This window comes from Dasypus novemcinctus, chromosome 28, assembly GCF_030445035.2.
Source record: "Dasypus novemcinctus isolate mDasNov1 chromosome 28, mDasNov1.1.hap2, whole genome shotgun sequence".
NCBI lineage: Eukaryota > Metazoa > Chordata > Mammalia > Cingulata > Dasypodidae > Dasypus > Dasypus novemcinctus.
Window position 1 is genome coordinate 17,431,761 of NC_080700.1, and position 18,438 is coordinate 17,450,198.

Below are 18,438 nucleotides of genomic sequence, written 5' to 3' on the forward strand. Positions count from 1 at the left end.
TATAAGTCATATATGAAAAATACACAGTGAAAACTACATTAAATGGTGGAAGACTGAACGAATTCCCTTTGTGATCAGGGACAAGACAAGGATGCCCACTGTCACCACTGCTGTTCAATATAGTGCTAGATGTTCTAGCTAGAGTAGTCAGGCAAGAAAAAGAAATAAACTGCATCCAGATTAGAAAGGAAGAAGTAAAACTTTCTTGTTAACATATAACATGATCCTATACCTAGAAAATCCTTAAAAATGTACAAGAAATATACTAAACCTAGGAAATGAATTCAGCAGAATGACAGGATATAAGATTAATATGCAAAAATCAGTACTATTTCTATACAGTAGTAATGAGCAATCTTAGGAAGAAATCTGGAAAAATTCCATTTATAATAATGGCAAAAAGAATAAAATTTCCAGGAATAAATTTATGCAAGCATGGAAAGCACTTGAGTTCAGAAAACTAAAGTGCCCTGCCTAAATAAATGAGAGAACATCCCATGTTCATGGATAGGAAGACTAAATATCTTTGAGATGTCAATTTTATACAAACTGATATACAGATTCAGTGCAATCCCCATGAAAATTCCAATAGCCTTTTAAAAATAAAAATAAAGCACCCAATTAACAAATTTGCTTGGAAGGACAATGGGCTCTAAATACTCAGAAACACTTTAAAAAGGAAGAACAAATTTGGAGGACTCTCACTTTTGCACTTTAAAACACATTCCATAGCTACAGTGATAAAAGCAGCATGGGACTGGCATAAAGGTAGACATATAAACCAATGGTAGTGAATTGATGCTTCAGAAACAGACCCTCAACCTCTATGGTCAAGTGATTTTTGATAAGGTTGTCAAACATCCAGCTAGGGCAGAGGAGTTTATTCAACAAATGGTGCTAGGAAATCTGTATATCCATACCCAAAGGAAAGAGGATCGCTACTTCACACTATACACAAAAATTAACTCAAAAAGGATCAAGACCTAAATATAAAAGTAAGAAGGATAAAACTGCTAGGAGAAAATATAGGGAAACATCTTCAAGTCCTGGTGGTATGTGGTGGTTTTTTTAACATTACACCAAAGCATGAGCAATGAAAGAAAAATGAATAAGTGGGGCCTCATAAAACTTAAATTTTTGTGCTTCAGAGGACTTTCTTAGAAAGTTTGAAAAAACTCACTCAATGGGAGGAAATATTTGAAAACCACATATCTGAAAAGGGTTTGGTTTTCATGCCATGTAAGGAGATTTTATAACAACAATAAAAGAGAAAAAAATCCAGTTAAAAATGGACAGAAGACTAGGCTACTAGGAAACATAAATCAAAACTACAATGAGATATCATCTCAGACTTCATAGAATGGCTATTATTTTTTAAAAAAACAGGAAGCAACAAGAGCTGGAGAGTGTGTGGAGAATAGGAACACTCATTCACTGTTGGTGGGAATGTAGAATGGTGCAACCCCTGTGAAAGACAAAGGAAGCAAACTATAGAACTGCCATAAGATCTGGCAAACCCTCCACTAGGAATATATCCACGAGAATTGAAAACAGGAACGCAAACAGACATTTGCACACTGATGTTCATAGCAGCATTATCCACAATTGTCAAAAGATGGAAACAACACCAGTATCTATCAACCAATGAATGGATTAATAAAATGTGGTATCAATTTACATTTATATATGTACATATATGATAGAATACTAGGCTGCTGTAAGAAGTATAGGTTATTAAAAGACAAGATGTGACCTAAGAAGGGGCACTAATGTTAAATAGATATAGAATTTTCAGTTAGCTTGGCTGTTGGTTTATAAAAGGAAGTGTGGCTGAAAAGAGCAGTCTAGGGATGTAAATGTCTATTGAAAGAAAGCTAGAGAATAATCTAGGGACTGAATAACATAGTGAATCTGAAAAATGAATAAAGATCGTGATTAATAATACAAATTCAAGAATGTTTTTCAATGAACTAGAACAAATGTATGTCACTATTACAAAGTGGTAAGAATATATTGGTGCATGGGAAAAATAGTAACTTTTTAAATATAGTTAGCAGCAATATTGTGATATTCTTGCAAAAATGTCAACAAAGATACTATACCAACACTAAGGTTCAATATTAGGGGGTAAGGGGTTTTTTATTTTTGACTAAGGAAAACATTCAAAGTTTACTTGGCAATGACTGCACAACTTTGTGATGAAAGTGAGAGCCACTGAGAGTACACTTCGGATAGAACGTACAAGGCATAAGAGTGTACAACACAGTGAACCAATAGTAGAAGATTGTAGTTAAAAGAACAACTATAAGAGCACTCTCTCATGAACTATAACAAAAAGTGCAACTAATGAATAGCGTTAATAGTAGGGCATGTATGGAAAAAATATACCGTGTACACTATGGACCATAGGTAGTGGTCATAGTTTGATTATGTTCTTTCATAATCTGTAACAAATGTTCCACAACAATGTAAGGTGCTGGTGGAAGGGTGATGTATTGGAATTCTGCACATTATGCATGAGTGTTTTGTAAGCTTACAACTTCCCTAATAAAAAATTAAAAAAAGAAAAAAGAAAAAAGAAATTCAGCAAGGAAAAAAATTCAGGTATACACAAACAAATTAGTTTAAAAGTTGTTTTCAATATTTCTTGATATGCATTTATGTTCTACCAATTTCATTTGTTTAATCCATTCACAAAATCACCTGTTCTCTAAATTTCCCTTATTGGTAAAGTGGATATTATGATAAATGACTGAGTCATTGAGCAAATTCTCATTTGGAGATTTGCACAGATCTTACAGTCTTAGGAAAAGGATTTCTTTTTCCATTTGCCAAGAGGAAATGGAGAAATAAGCAGAAACCTAAGGAAAATGTGGAAACTAGAAATGTGAGAATGGGAAAATATGTGCCGAACACACCAAACAGTGTGTTGGAATCTCCAGTTTCTTAGAGTAAGTGATATAATAGGGAACCTATTGAAAGAGTTGATTGGAGTTCCCAATTAATGGCTCAGATGGGCATAAATTAGGGATATATTGTGGAAAATCACAATATCGCAGTATATATTTAAAAATAAAAATATTTAATTATTAAAATGGTTTGATAATGGATTATGGCACACAGTATATCACTTCTCATAAAATTGCCTATCAGCAAGGTGGGATTGTGTTCTACACCAACAACTTCTACCTCAAATGGAAGCGACAGCCTGAAAAGACCTTGGCACACCTCTGGAGATCTATGCTATTGAAGCAGAGGTGCCCAAAGATGTACTTACCAAATCCAATGGATGTGTCATGATGATGGGAACGAGTGTTGTTGGGGGGGGGGGGAGAGGGGGGGTGGGGGGGCGGGGTTGAATGGGACCTCACATATATATTTTTAATGTAATATTATTACAAAGTCAATAAAAAATAAAAAAATTAAAAAAAAAAAAAAAAAAAAGAAAACAATCAATGGTGAGTCTTTTTTTTTTAAAGATTTATTTATTTATTCACCCCACCCCCACCCCGTTGTCTGTTCTCTGTGTCTATTTGCTGCGTCTTCTTTCTTTGCCTGCTTCTGTTGTTGTCAGCTGCACCAGAATCTGTGTTTCTTTTGGTTACGTCATTTTGCTGTGTCAGCTCTCCATGTGGGCAGCGCCATTCTTGGGCAGGCTGTACTTTCTTTCACGCTGAGTGGCTCTCCTTATGGGGTACACTCCTTGCACGTGGGGCTACCCTATGCGGGGGACACCCCTGCATGGCAGGGTACTCCTTGTGCGCATCAGCACTGCACATGGGCCAGCTCCACATGGGTCAAGGAGGCCCAGGGTTTGAACCGCGGACCTCCCATGTGGTAGATGGACGCCCTAACCACTGGGCCAAGTCCGCCTGGTGAGTCTTTTTTAACACCTGTCTTTTTATAATCTTGGACACTTGTTTAACTGAAAATGCATGGTCACTGTAGCCAGTTTTGATAGGTTTGGGAAGGAGAACACAGTGAATAGAAGAGCAACCCCTTAGATATTCATATAAGATAAATTGAAAGATATTTAGGATACTTTTATGGTGCCCTTAAAATACAAACCATTTTATATATTAATTAGATAATTAAATCAACTAAGCTGTCAATACAAAATATGCACTCTGATTCTCAGCATATGAGTATTCTCTTTCATTACACTTTTTAGTTCCTCAGTGGACAGGGAGAGACTTATGAATGATCAAGGTGAAAAATAGCAAAATTAGAAAATAAGTAGAGATTTTGTATTTGGTGCCTAAATTCTATTCATTTCATATAGATTTTATTTGATAGAATATATATGAATCTTCATATTTCCTAAAGGATGGTGTGTGTTGTAAGAGAAAATAGCAGCATAATATTGATTATCAAGACTTTTTAGTGTTCTATAAAGTTGTATGGAGACCATTATATTGACATTCTTAGGATATAGCCCCATGAAATTCCATTTCATTATTGTGGGAAAAAAGTTTGAATGTGTGTGCTGACAACTGGCCAAAAAAAAAAAAAAAAAAATGGGTGTCTCATTCCACCAGTCACAAAGGATTGAATTCTGCCATCAACCGGAATGAGGTTTAAAATCTGCATTTCTAACCAAATTTCTCATAGTGGCTAAATAATAAATATACATTTAAACTTCAATTGAAGACGGCTATAGAGAATACTATAAAGAATAAATATCAGGGAAATGGACTTGGCCCAGTGGTTAGGGCGTCCGTCTACCACATGGGAGGTCCGTGGTTCAAACCCTGAGCCTCCCTGACCTGTGTGGAGCTGGCCCATGCGCAGTGCTGATGCACACAAGGAGGGTCGTGCCATTCAGGGGTGTCCCCAGCATAGGGGAGCCCCATGCGCAAGGAGTGTGCCCTCTAAGGAGAGCCACCCAGTGCAAAAGAAATTGCAGCCTGCCCAAGAATGGTGCCGCACACACAGAGAGCTGACACAAGTTTGACGTAACAAAAAGAAACACAGATTCCCATGCCCCTGACACAACAGAAGTGGCAAAGAAGAAGATGCAGCAAATAGACACAGAGAACAGACAACTGGGGTGGGGGTGGGGGTATAAATAAATAAATAAATAAATAAATCTTTAAAAAAAGAATAAATATCAGCCTGAAGGAATAGTTATAATTTATGTGTCTTTAAGAGAATTTGCTTCTCATAAATTCTCATTTTATGTATCTACTCCAAATAAAAAGCATCAATCAAGAGAAATAAAATGAACTTGTTACAGATTATATGGAAAGTAAAATAGATACCCTGAGTGAGGTCAGTCCTCCTTCCCTGAGACTCACAAAAAAAACCTGAGATTAGGCATACATATGTTAGTCTGGCCACTGCAATGGGATAATAAATATGGGCTCAATTCTTTTTCTGGGATGCCTGGAGATAAAGGACATTTCCTAGCAGATGGTGACCTGTTGGAACATGCCTCGCCCTTTTGCCCAGAGCATCATGTAACCATTCACTGGAGGCTGCTTGGCCAAGTAGGTGCATTATTTTATAGCAGCTGGCCCACCCCTCTGGTAACATCTGTTCCTGATAGGGAGGGAGCCAGGTCCCTTGCCTACAGTACATGAGAGGGGTGGTATGGACCACTTGTCTGCATCAACTCTGAAGTCAGATCATGGGGAATCAAATTCCACTAGTGAAGCTGACTTTTCTTTTTCCCTTCTGAGTTAATATTCCATCCAGTATCAGAGATATGTGTTTCCTTTATGACCCCAACACCTGAATGAACTCTTCATTCTCCTCCTTGTAGTGAAGCTCCTCCCTTATAGGTGGTAATTGACCCAAAAGTTGTATGTCAACAAAGCACTCCGTGGCATGGTGGAGGTGTAAGGATCCATCAGTTCAGTCATTCCAGGGTGGTACCATCTCCCTGGTGGGTAATTCACTGACTGAAGTGCTGGCGTCCCTCTGGCTGCATGAGCACAAGTGAGATGTAAACAATATCCATGTGAATACAAAACGAGAGGCAGGAGGTGGATCCTAGAAAGAGTAGGGAAATTATAATCAGGCTGCTGGACACCTGCTGACCCACAAAGTGTTTCAATGGTTGAGATGACTCCCAAGGGGAGTTTGGGATCCTATGTAGGGAACTCCACTGAATGAAGGTTGTTTACAGGTCCAAAGTAAGACTTAATCAACACAGAACCATCTTTGCATTGCTTACAATGAAACCAATGACGTATTTTCCTGAATGTTAAATAAATTAGTGAAATGACAGATATAGGCAAAAGATAGGAGAGTTTCATGTGGATTCTTTAGCACATGTGGATTCTTCAGACATCTCCTGGGGAAGCTAACCGCTGACATGCTGCTGAAATGTTTTTTTGTCTGCATGGAGCAAGACAACCAACAGGACAGGGATAGAGGCAAACACATGACACTCTTAGTCTGGAAGGTTAGGAGCATGAGTGTGATATGTCCAACTCTGGGTGATGTCTCAAAAATAAATCTCAGTGGAGCAAATGTGGCTCAAGAAATTGGGTGTCCACATCCCACATGGGAGGACCTGGGTTCAGTTCCTGGTGCCTCCTAAAGAAGATGAGTGGGCAACATAACCAGCAAACAATGCAAACAGCAGGAAGCAGATGTGACTCAAGCATTTGGGCACTCACCTCCCACATGGGAGGTCCCAGATTTGATTCCCAGTGCCTCTTAAAGAAGATGAGGAAACAATAAGACAGATGAAGAAGCCGTCTTGGGAGGGAACAAACAATTTAAAAATTTTAAAATAGATAGCATTAAATGTATATTAAAAAAATCCCCTGGACACTGTTCATGAAGCCATAACTGCAGTTCAAGTAAAGACATGTGGCTGCATCATCCCATTCTTGTTCAGGGTGTTGATGAAACAGTCCTACATTCTATGGCATTGAAGGCATTAATAAAGTGAAGGCCTGCCCAGGGTAACACTCCCATATCCTTTCTATTATCCTCAGGAACATTAGTGGGTGATGTGGTAGAAAAGATCCACCCCAATGCCATGCTTTGGGGTGTAATTAGCAGCACAGCATCAGTCATTTTCGTTGAGGTGGCCAGGAAGATTGAAGCCCAGAAATGGGAAGCTCTGCCAGAAAGGCAATAAAAGGAACACAAAGAACTACCAAGGAGAGACAAAGGAGGAGACAGGATCAGCCAACCACAGGGTAATTTGGTTTTGGATACCAGAGCAGGAGATAGACAAAGAAGAATTGGATGGTTTCCCTGTAGAAAAGCTGCCAACATCATGGGGCAGAAGGTGGTCTCTCTAAGAAATAAGGCCTTATAACACTGCATAAAAGAGTAGGAGGAAGAGGGCTTATATGCCTGGAAAAAATGTACAGCTCTGTAGAGCTGCCCAACAAGCACCAGATACAGCCCAGGAAAGAGGAACACATGAATTGCTAAGGCCATCTTATGTATAATCCAGGATGGTAAGAAAGACAATTCTGATGGTGAGCATATTGTTTGGATAGGAAAGATGATCCCCATCAATTGTACCCTCATCTTACTATTCAAAAAGAATGCTTAGAGTTGGAACCAAGAAACTGGGTCTTCACCAGGGATCAGAAACCCTATGTCCCCATTAGAGGGTTGGGGGAAAGGGGGTGTGCAAATCATCATGGATACCTTAGATACAGGTACACAAGTGGTAAAAATCACAGTCTCATTAGAGAAAGCAATAAAGTGGAAGACAAAAGTCATTCCTATAGATGATAACTCTTTATTCAAGGAGGAAACTGCAAAACTTGAAGGAAATGAGTTTGTCATAGGAAAAATATATATAAACACATACTCTGGATATGGGAAAGCAATTCTCATGCAGGTTGTGACATCAGGCACCACTATTGTAGATATGGAGAAACACCTCTGGAAAGTGTTTCACTATCTGACTGGACTCCAATCAGACCTGGATTCCTGATTTACAGCACAAGTGATCCAATGAAATGCAGTCCTGCCCAGCGGCAAAGGAGTGAGAGGACACTAGAATAGAAAACAAATATAATAGCAAATACATAATGATCATGAGAAAGAACTTATTGGATAGTGACCCCATAGAAAGGCATTCATGCACTGAAGACTTCACTATAAGAAAAAGTGCTGGAATGTGTGTCGGCAAATATTTAACTTCGAGGGAGTGGAGGTTTAAGGAATTCTATGCTTAGGCTACAAATGCAAAATCCCAATCTCAATATATCCAGCCACTCTTTCTATTCTCCCACTTGAATGCACTCCCCAAGGGTGGTTTGTGGTCTGAGCTGCAGTGGTATTATGGGAAAGCCTCCCTTTATTGAAATTGGAGGTGGGAGGTTTCCTTCCTACTGAAAGTTGGACATTTTGAAAATCGGACTCTCTGAACACTGGCATTCTGAAAACTGACCACTTCCTACGCCTTTGATGTATTTTCATGTAATTGTTTGGTGTGATCTCTACGTTCTTGTTGGCAAAGCTCTTTTTGTAATAAAATACTAAATGTATGGAATGACACAATGACAGATTCTGGAATCTGGGGAATTCTCTAGGCAATGAAACCACAATTCTCCATGATCGATGTATTTTAGTTTATTTAAATAGTTTCCTTTTAATTCCTTTCTGAATATTGATGGCAATATAAAATTGTATTTGAAGAGGAACATTTATGAACTATAAGATTCTATTTCTAATGTATGATTTTTTCCAATTTTTCCTCCTTGCTATGAACAAATATAATAATAAGGTAATAGTTAAGAATCATAATTTTGAGTTCTAAGTGTTTGAATTAACATTCCAAATTTATTTTCTGGTTGATTCAAATCTGCGTTTAGAAATGCATAAAAACAAAACTAGAATTCAGCCAACATGTTAAATTGTCAGCAACAATATTTGTTGCTTGCATATATGCAAGTACTAATCTATTGAATTAATTTCACTTCATATTACTTCTAAAAGAATTCATCTTTCAGTATACCTAGGTTACTTCATAATTCTACATTGTTATTATACATAACTTCAATTGTAAACATCTTCAAAATTCTTGACTCTGCTGAATTGTGTGCACTATTAATTTTTTATATGAATACAATTGACTTTAGAACTGTTGTTTTCTCAACATAAGAATATTACTGCTAAGGAATAAATGATAACTGAAGTCATGCCTTCATTCACAAAACTGAAAAGAATTTAATACAGTGTAAATTCTCACTTTCCTTACAAGTGTTGCTGTGTAAAAAAATGAATTTGTGTGATTTTTCATGAATAACATCTCCAGCATGAATTATCTGACACTCCTTCCAGGGGCTTCATCCTCTGGCTCAGATTTGTCTATCAGTTGGAACAGTGAATGAAGACTCTCCCATTTTCATTACGTTTATATTATGAGTGTTCATGTAGTAAATCATCAGACCATCTACTAAAGGTTTAGCTATAAAGGTAGCATATTAATTCTCTCTGTTACAAATTGGCTTAAATTGAAGTAGTGAGGATGACAAAAAGTTCTACCAGATTAATTACAAAATGTTTATTCAGTGTTTGGCTTCTTTAGTATGTTAAAGATTAACCTAAGGGCTAGCATCTCTTCCATGTTCAAAATATTTGTATTGAGCTATTTCATCTAATCTAAGGTCAGAACATTGACTGAAACTTTCCTATACATAGCATTCACAGATTTTCCCTCCAGGTTGAATTCTCTCATGTTTGTTACAAAAATAAATTGTTTCCCCCACATAGATGATATCTTTATGGTATTTCTCCAGTGAGTTTTCTCTTTTTGTCTCAGGACAGAACATTGAGTGAGGGGTTTTCCATATATATGGCATTCTTAAGATTTCCTTTGGTTGTGATTTCTCTCATGTCATCTTTGGCTAATATCATAGGTGAAGGCTTTCCCTCATAGATGGCATTTATAAGGTTTCTCTCCAGTGCGAGTTCGCTCTTGCTGTCTGAGGATAGAAAAATAAGGGAAGGCTTTCCCACATAGATGACATTCATATGGTTTCTCTCCAGTGTAAGTCCTCTCATGTCATCTAAGTCTACAATTATAGGTGAAGACTTTTCCACATAGATGACATTTATAAGGTTTCCCTCCAGTGTGAGTTCTTTTAAGTCTTCTTAGAGCAGAATACTAAGTGAAGACTTTCCCACATAGATGACTACCAAAGGGTTTCTCTCCTTTGTGAGTTCTCTCAGGTTGTCTTAGGGAAGAATATAGGGAAGGCTTTTCCACATAGATGGCATTCATATAGCTTCTCCCTGATGTGAATTCAATTGTACTGTGTGAGGCCAGAGCATTGAATAAATGGTTTACCAATTAGATGACACAGATACGATTTACTTTTGTTGGAAATTTGCTTTTGTTGATTATAAGATGACTGGCCACTGAGGGCTTTCCCAAACAGATTGCTGAAGTAGGGTTTCTTTTGTGAGGTAACACATGTTGAGTCACTCTGCATCAGTGAATAAAATCTGGCAATTGACTACATGTAATGCAATTCTTTTGAGTATGAGATTTCTGCTTCTGGGAAGGAGATGAGAAGTTATAAAATGTTTCTCCATAAAAATCAAGTCATATTCATGTGCATTCTATACTACTCATTCAGTGACAGTCTCCAACTAAAATCTTTCCCTGGGTAGTTATATAAAATGTTTTTCTCTTTCATGCACAGAGATACTCTTTTTTGTAGTATCACAACTGCAGAGCACTTTCATCAGTTTTGAAGACTATAATGTTTCAAAGATTAAGTACATGAATCATGTTTATGGAATTATCTTTTCATAAAGCCCAGGTTATACTTTTGTGTTCAAGTTAACTTTTTTCTAAATTCATACTATCACAAATTTTTTTCTAGATTAGCACTTAAAACCAACTTATTTACACTTAAATGATTGAACTGAACTCCTAATTTATTACATTCCTAGGTATCTACCTGGAATATCAGCATTCACATGCACAAAACTTACAAATGACATGATAGATATGTCTCTTCTGCAACTATGCTAGATGGATAGCATTTCTTATTTTATAAGGTCAGTCTCCCTGCCTGAAACAACTGAAAAAACAATGAACTCTTAGATTAGCATTAGATATGGCCATCAAATTTGCAGACTGGTTGTCCTGGTTATGGGGGAAAAATTCATGAAATCTTGAGTTCTGAGCAAGGTAACTGTTTTAGTTTCCTAGTCTGCTTAAGCAAGTTACCATGAAAAGAATGGACTTTAACAGTGAAAATTTATTAGATACTGATTTTGAGGCCAGGAAGATGCCCAAATCAAGGCAATATAAAGGCAATTCTTCTTTCCAAAAAGTATGGCATATTGGGGATGGCTGCTGGTGACCCTTGGCCCATAGCTTGTCACATTGCAATGCATATGGCAGTGCCTCTTGGCTCTTTATCCTCTTCTTGGTTTCACTGATTCCAGCTTCTTCTGATGGCTTTCTCTCTGTGTCTGAATTTTATTCTCTTATAGAATACTTCAGTACTAGGATACATTCCCATCCCGAATGATGTTATCTAAAGTAACCACATCAAAATGTCCTACTTACAATGGGTTTACACCAACAGGAATGGATGAGACTTAAAAAATGTGTTTTTCTGGGATACATACAACTTCACACCACCACATTCTACCTTCTGGACACAACTGAGAGAAACCTAGAGAAGAAGTTATCTGCTTTCAATATAAAATAGAGGGACAGAAATAGGATAAGCGTTTCCAATTCCATAGAGAGAAATTATACAGGAAACAAGGGCCGTGGGTCACAGACAATTCCAAAGCTTTTCAGGACATAATTAGACTTCAAGGTCTAAGAGATATCTATGGAATGATGTTTGGTTCTCCAGGATTGAAGAAGTGGCATCCCAACCCTTTTAAAATCTTGTGCAGCAGCCATGCTCTCTATAAACCCCAAGGTGAAGGATTCACCTTCTGAGAACACTGGGGTGGTGACCAGTCTGTCTATAATACCCAGGGAATATGCTCAACTCTCTCAGAATAGTGGTGTGGCAGCCAAAGTGTCTGAAATTCTGAGGAAACAGGTTGCAGTCTATCAGAACAGTGCAGAGTGCACACTCCTTATGAACAATGGACAGCACTCAAATTCCCGGGACAGACTTACCTTTTTCACGCATGTGTGGACCTGTTTTCTCTTGATCTGAGAAGATGTCTTGGGTTCATACCTGAGCACCCATTGATCTGTCCTTGAAAAGATTTTTTCTTCCAACTATTCCTTTTAATCTGGGCTGGTAGTAGTTCCATTCATACAGATCTAGAAAAAACTCTAGCCAATTTTGCCTGTGGCACACAGAGGTCCAAACTATTAGAAAGAGTTTCTACAGATCCTTCCTAGATAACTGCACCTCCAATCTTTACCTTATAAAACAGTGACAGTTAGGATTCTCTGGGGACTTGATTCACAGAAGTTCAGAATTTCCCAAACCATCAATTTCTGGTTTCTTTTTCCCCAGGAGTTCAGTTTTCAGATTATCCCATTCCTCTCAAATATTGCTATGAGTTTGCGTGGAAACCAGGCTGCACTTTCCACACTATGCTTGGAAATCATACCAGGTAAATACACAAATTCTCTGATACTTTCAAGTAGGGATCACAATTTCTCCAGTTTCCAATAATACATGCACCATTTCTTTCTAAGGGTTTATCAGAAGTATATTTAGAATCCATATTTCTGCCAATGGTCTCTTTAATGTGATCTAGGCATTTTTATCAATCAATCCACGATTCTTCTAGCCTCTACCCATTACCCAATTCCAAAGTCTTTTCCATATTTTTGGTATTTGCAATAATAACATCCCATCTCCTGATACCAAGATTCATTTTAGTTTCTTAGGTTGCTCCAGCAAATCCCATTAAAAGGATTGCCTGAAACAAGGATATATATTAACTATGGTTTTGAGGCTGTGGAACTGTCCAAATCCAGTCATCATCAAGACAGCCCTTTCTCCTCAAGACTGTGGTGTTCAGGGACTGGCTTCTGTCGACACTTGACCCTTATCGTATCACATGGTGGCATTTCCTGGTCACTTTCTATTCTTTAGTATTTCACAGATTTCAGCTTCTTACTACATAAAGCCTCCTTTCTCACTGTCTGAATTTTCTCTTATAAAGGACTCCAGTAATAGAATTAGGACCCAGCCTGATTGAGGTGGGCACACCTTAATCAAAGTAATCTCATCAAAATATCCCAAGCACACTTTAATCTGTCCCCCCACATTGGGAGCCACCCATGTTCTTGAGAGACATCCTTTCCTTTGTTTCAGAACATCAGTCTGCCCAGGATTGGGGTACAACACTCATTGTATGTATCTCTACCCTTTGATCTAATACAATAAGACAAGATGAGCACTCACACACTCCCTAGAAACCTGCCCCCGGTACACCCTGTGCCAGCTACCCCCATCAAACACCCCAAACAAGTAACCCTTACTATATTTTCTAAAGAGTTTTCTCAACATTATATTTTCAACCACATACCTGACACTGTCCCATATTCACATGCTCCTCCAAAACCTCCCCCCAATTGCATGGACCATCTGACCCATCCTCCCAACCCTAGCCCCCTCAAGCCTGCAAAGCCCCACCCAATTGTATCCCTATGCCCAGCCCTTAGCATTTTTGTAAGTATCTAAGGATCTTATCCTTCAGGCAGTGAAGCTAGGTTGTCATGGTGGGCCTTGAGTGGAGAGGGAGAGAGGAATAGAATGGAAGTGGGGATAACTGGGGGACAATGAAAGTGTTCCACAAGTGTGTGCAACAATGGATATAAGCCATGTTAAATATCACCAAAAATTTATAGAAGTGTATAGTAGAAAATGTAAACCATAATGTAAACCATAATGTAACCAAAAATTTAGAAAAGTGTATAGTCTAAAATATAAACCATAATGTAAGCAATAGTGGAACCATGGTTGGTAGCTATGTTTCAATGTCTGTACATCAGCTATAGCAAATATAACATCCTCATGTAAAAGATCATTGCTGGGGAAGTGGGAAAAGGGTATATGGGAGTCCCCTATACTGTATAGGTGACTTTACTGTGATCTAAAACTTTTTAAGAGAGTGGCCACATTTGGGTAACATGGAGGCACTCAGAAGGTAACTCTTAGACACCCTGCAGCTCTAGGCCTAGTTCATATTTCAGGCACACAGGCTCCTAAGCATAGTCATCAGTACCAAGGGCTCAATATTGGACCATCTTTCCTTGTTGGTCTTGGCCGTTGCACTTGGTTGATTATTGTTGTTCCACTGGGGAATGTGACAGAGCTCCCCTGGCTAGGAACTCAGCACTCCCTCAGTTGATGTTTGTAACTGTAGCTACTATAAAAATATCCAACATATATCAGAACATTTTTATGTCCCCTGTATACATGCCTTGGAAAACTTCCCTCACTCATGTGTCCCCCATCAATAACACCCCACACCAGTGCTCCTCCCCTGCCATAGTTGAACCTCTCTGTGGTCCAAAATTTCTTCAACAATGAAGCCTAATATATTGCTAAATTCGATTAATAGGAAATTGAAATATAGTGATGGGTTTAAAGTTTAGAAACAGAATACATAATAATTTAGAAATACTAAAATAAAGTAAAAATAAATTGGTGTATTAATAAAATGAAAAGCATTATAAAGCTTTGTTTCAAACATTTTGCTTTTCATCACTGTAATGGTGTTGCCCTGTATGTACAGTGGCAAGGCAGTTTCTTTCATTTCTTCCTCAGTGCCTATATCCTTTTTTTTTATTCTAATTTTTAATTTTGTCTTCAAAAAAGTTTTAGATCACAGTAATTCACACACACAATATAGGGGACTCCCATATATCCCACATCAAACCCTTTCCCCCTTTCCCCAGCAATGATCTTTTCACATGTTCATGTTATATTTGCTGCAGCTGATGTACAGATTTTGAAACATAGCTATCAAACATGGTTCCATTTTGGTTTACATTATGGTTTATATTTTAGACTGTTCAAATTTCAAAAATTTTAGCTTCCTTACGTTTTACATTATGGTTTACATTTTAGCTTATAGACTTTTATACATTTTTGGTGTAAGTTAACATGTCCTATATCCATCATTGCATGATCTTGTGGAGCACTTCCACTGCCCTCCAGTTGCCCTACTTCCATCTGTTCTATACTTCTCCCCCCCCCCCCCCCCCCGCCTCAGGGCCCACAGTGACAATCAATCTTCACTACTTGAGGGACCAGATTTACAGATATTGCAACAATACTGAGGGCTTGATATACTAGAATGCCCTAACTAATTGGAAGTGACTGATTCACTTGAGAGACACAATTCCCTCTATTTGGGAACATCAGGTCTCCCCAGGATGTGGGTACACCTTCACACTCATTGTATGGGTCTCTACCCAATGATATAACACACTATGACAAAATGAGCACTCACACACTCCCTGGAAACTTGCCCCTGTACCAGATGCCTCCCCCAACTTATGGGACATGACTCCTGGGGATGTGCCTCCCTGGCACTGAGGAATTACTACCAATCTTTAACTGGTGATGCAACTAGAACAAGACCTTGAAAAGAAGGGTCAACTCAGACCAGTAGAATATCTCAGCCTACATATAGGATCACATGTTAAAAACTGCTTTTTGACCTTGAATAAAAGGGAGAAATGGCAAAGACAAATGAATTTATATGGCTAAGAGTCTTCCAAAAAGAGTCAGGATGTCATCAGAGGGGTCACACTTATGCATACCTCAGCAGGACCTGAAAAAGCCAGAGTAGATACAACCCTAGGTACTAGTTCTCCTGAAGGCTATGGTGATCCATAGGGTATATGGTCATGGCAGATGGATTTGGAGTTCTGTGCCATGTCAGAGGGCCCTACTTTGGAATTTGTGCTCTTGAGTGTGATGGATCTGGACTCAGATGTGACCTTCCTACACATACCTCTTCTGTCACTTTTACTGAACATATCGTTGGTGATAGGGATGGTGCATATTCAGGGGACTTGAATCTCTGGACTGCCCATATGGCAGCTGGGTCCTGAGCCTCAGCAGAGTTGTGACTCCTACTCTCTGGTTCATTGGACTTACCCAGGTCAGCTAACAGGGAAGTGAAGATAGTCAAACACCACACCAGGGAATCTAGAGTGCCAACAACTGCAAGCAGAGGAATTGCTTCTGTCATCCATGTGGAATCTAAGCCCTCTCTTGATCTAGAGATGAAGTGGACATAACCATCCCAGGGTCCACAGAATGGAGGAATAAAATATGGATTAGAGTGGACTTACTGATATTCTACTATAAAACTATTGTGACTAGTAATAGAAGAAATTGTAGCATTAAGGTGGAGAAAGTGACCACAGTATTTGCTGAGGGCAGGGAAAGGGAAGAAGAGATGTGATATGAGGGCATTTTTGGGACTTTGAGTTATCCTAAATGTTATTGCAGGGTCAGATGCTGGCTTTTATTTTATTTTATTTTTAATTTCTTTCTCTCCTCTTTCCCCCCACCCCGGTTGTCTGTTCTCTGTGCCTATTTGCTGTGTCTTGTTTCTTTGTTCACTTCTGTTGTCAGCAGGCAAGGGATCTGTCTCTTTTTGTTGCGTCATCTTGTGTCAGCTCTCTGTGGGTGGTGCCATTCTTATGCAGGCTGCACTTTCTTTCACACTGGGAGGCTCTCCTTAGGGGTGCACTCCTTGCTCCGTGGGCTCCCCTACGCGGGGGACACCCCTGCGTGGCACAGCACTCCATGCGCGCATCAGCACTGCGCGTGGGCCTGATGCTGGATTTTATATATCCTGCCATCACCCCCTGAATATACTGGGGGAGAGTGTGAACTACAGGTTAAACTATTATCTATGTGGTGCTGCAGTGCTCCAAAATGTGTTCACCGAGTGCGATGAGTGTGCCACAATGATGGAGGAGGTTGTTAGTATAGGAGGAGTGGCGAGGAGGTGTGGGGGGCATATGGGAACCTCATATTTTAATGTAACTTTTTTGTGATGTATATATCTTAAAGAAATACAATTTACAAAATTGATGGGGTAGGGGTGGAGTATATGGGAACCTCTTTTTTTTTTATACCTGTTAATGTAACATTCTTTGTGATCTATTAACTTTAATAAAGAAGTGTAAAAAATTTAAAATATAAAACTTTTTAGAAGATAAAATTAAACCAAAAATTTCAGGAAAGGATGTAGACACTGAGGAAGGAATGGAAGAGATTGCCTTGCCACTGTACATTCAGGGCAACACCCATTACATTGATGAAAGGCAAAATGCCAAAAACAAAGTTTCATGATATTCTTTCATTTTTTAATACCCTAATTTATTTTTTACTTTATTTTAGTTTTTTAAATTATTATGTATTCTATTTCTAATCTTTAAACCTGTCCATACTATTTCATTTTCCTACTAATATTATTTAGCAATATACAAAGCTTCATTTTTGAAGAAGTTTGGGTCACAGAGGAGCTCAACTAGCAGGGAAAGGGCACTGGTGTGGGGTGTCATTGATGGGGGTTGCATGGGTGGGAGGGAGTTCTCCAGGGCATGCATATAGGTTTATTGTGTATTGTCATAGTGGATAGAGTAACACATGACAACTGAGGGAGTGCTGAGTTCCCATCCTGGGGAGCTCTGTCACATTCCCCAATGAAACAAAAATAATTCCCCAAGTGCATACTGATGACTATGCTTATGAGCCTGTGTGCCTGAAATATAAACTAGGCCTAGAGCTGCAGGGTGCCTAAGAGTTACCTCTGAGAGCCTCCGTGTTGCTCAAATGTGGCCACAATCTAAGCCAAACTCAGCATGTAAAATGCCTTGCTTTCCCTCCAGTGTGTGACATGGCACTGAGGGATTAATACCATCACCAGCTGGTGATGCTCCTAGAAAAAGACCTTGAATTAAAGGGGGAAATGATAAAGACAAATGAGTTTATATGGCTAAGAGACTTCAAAATGAGTCAGAAGGTCATCAGAGGGGTCGTGCTTACACACGTCTCAGCAGGATCCCAGAGAAAGCCAAAGTAGTTACACCACAGTTTCCAGTGCTCCTGAGGGCTATGGAGACACACAGGTTCCATGGTCATGACAGATGACTCTGGAGTTCATTGCCTTACCAATGGGCCCTACTTTGGAATTTATGCTCCTGTTTGTGATGGAGGTGGACTCAGATGTGACCTCTCTACACACCTCTTCTGTCACTTTTACTGAACTTGTGAATGGTGCTGGGGTTTGTGTATGCTCAGGAGACTTGAATGTCTGGACTGCCTATGTGCCAGCTGGGCCCTAAGCCTCAATGGAGTTCCAACACCTACTCTCCAGTTCATTGGACTTACCCTGGTCAACTGATGGGGAAGTGAGAATGGCCAACCACCACACTCTGGAACCAAGAGTGTCCACAACTGCATGCAGTTGAATCACATCCATCATCAATGTGGGATCTAATCCGCCTCTTGATTTCAAGGTGGAGTGGACATCACTATC

General features: G+C 39.0%; 1 pseudogene; it reads left to right on the plus strand.

Annotated features, from left to right (window-relative positions):
• Positions 1 to 18,438, plus strand: part of LOC101423283 (mitochondrial ornithine transporter 1 pseudogene) — a 48,333-nt pseudogene that overhangs the window by 13,761 nt on the left and 16,134 nt on the right.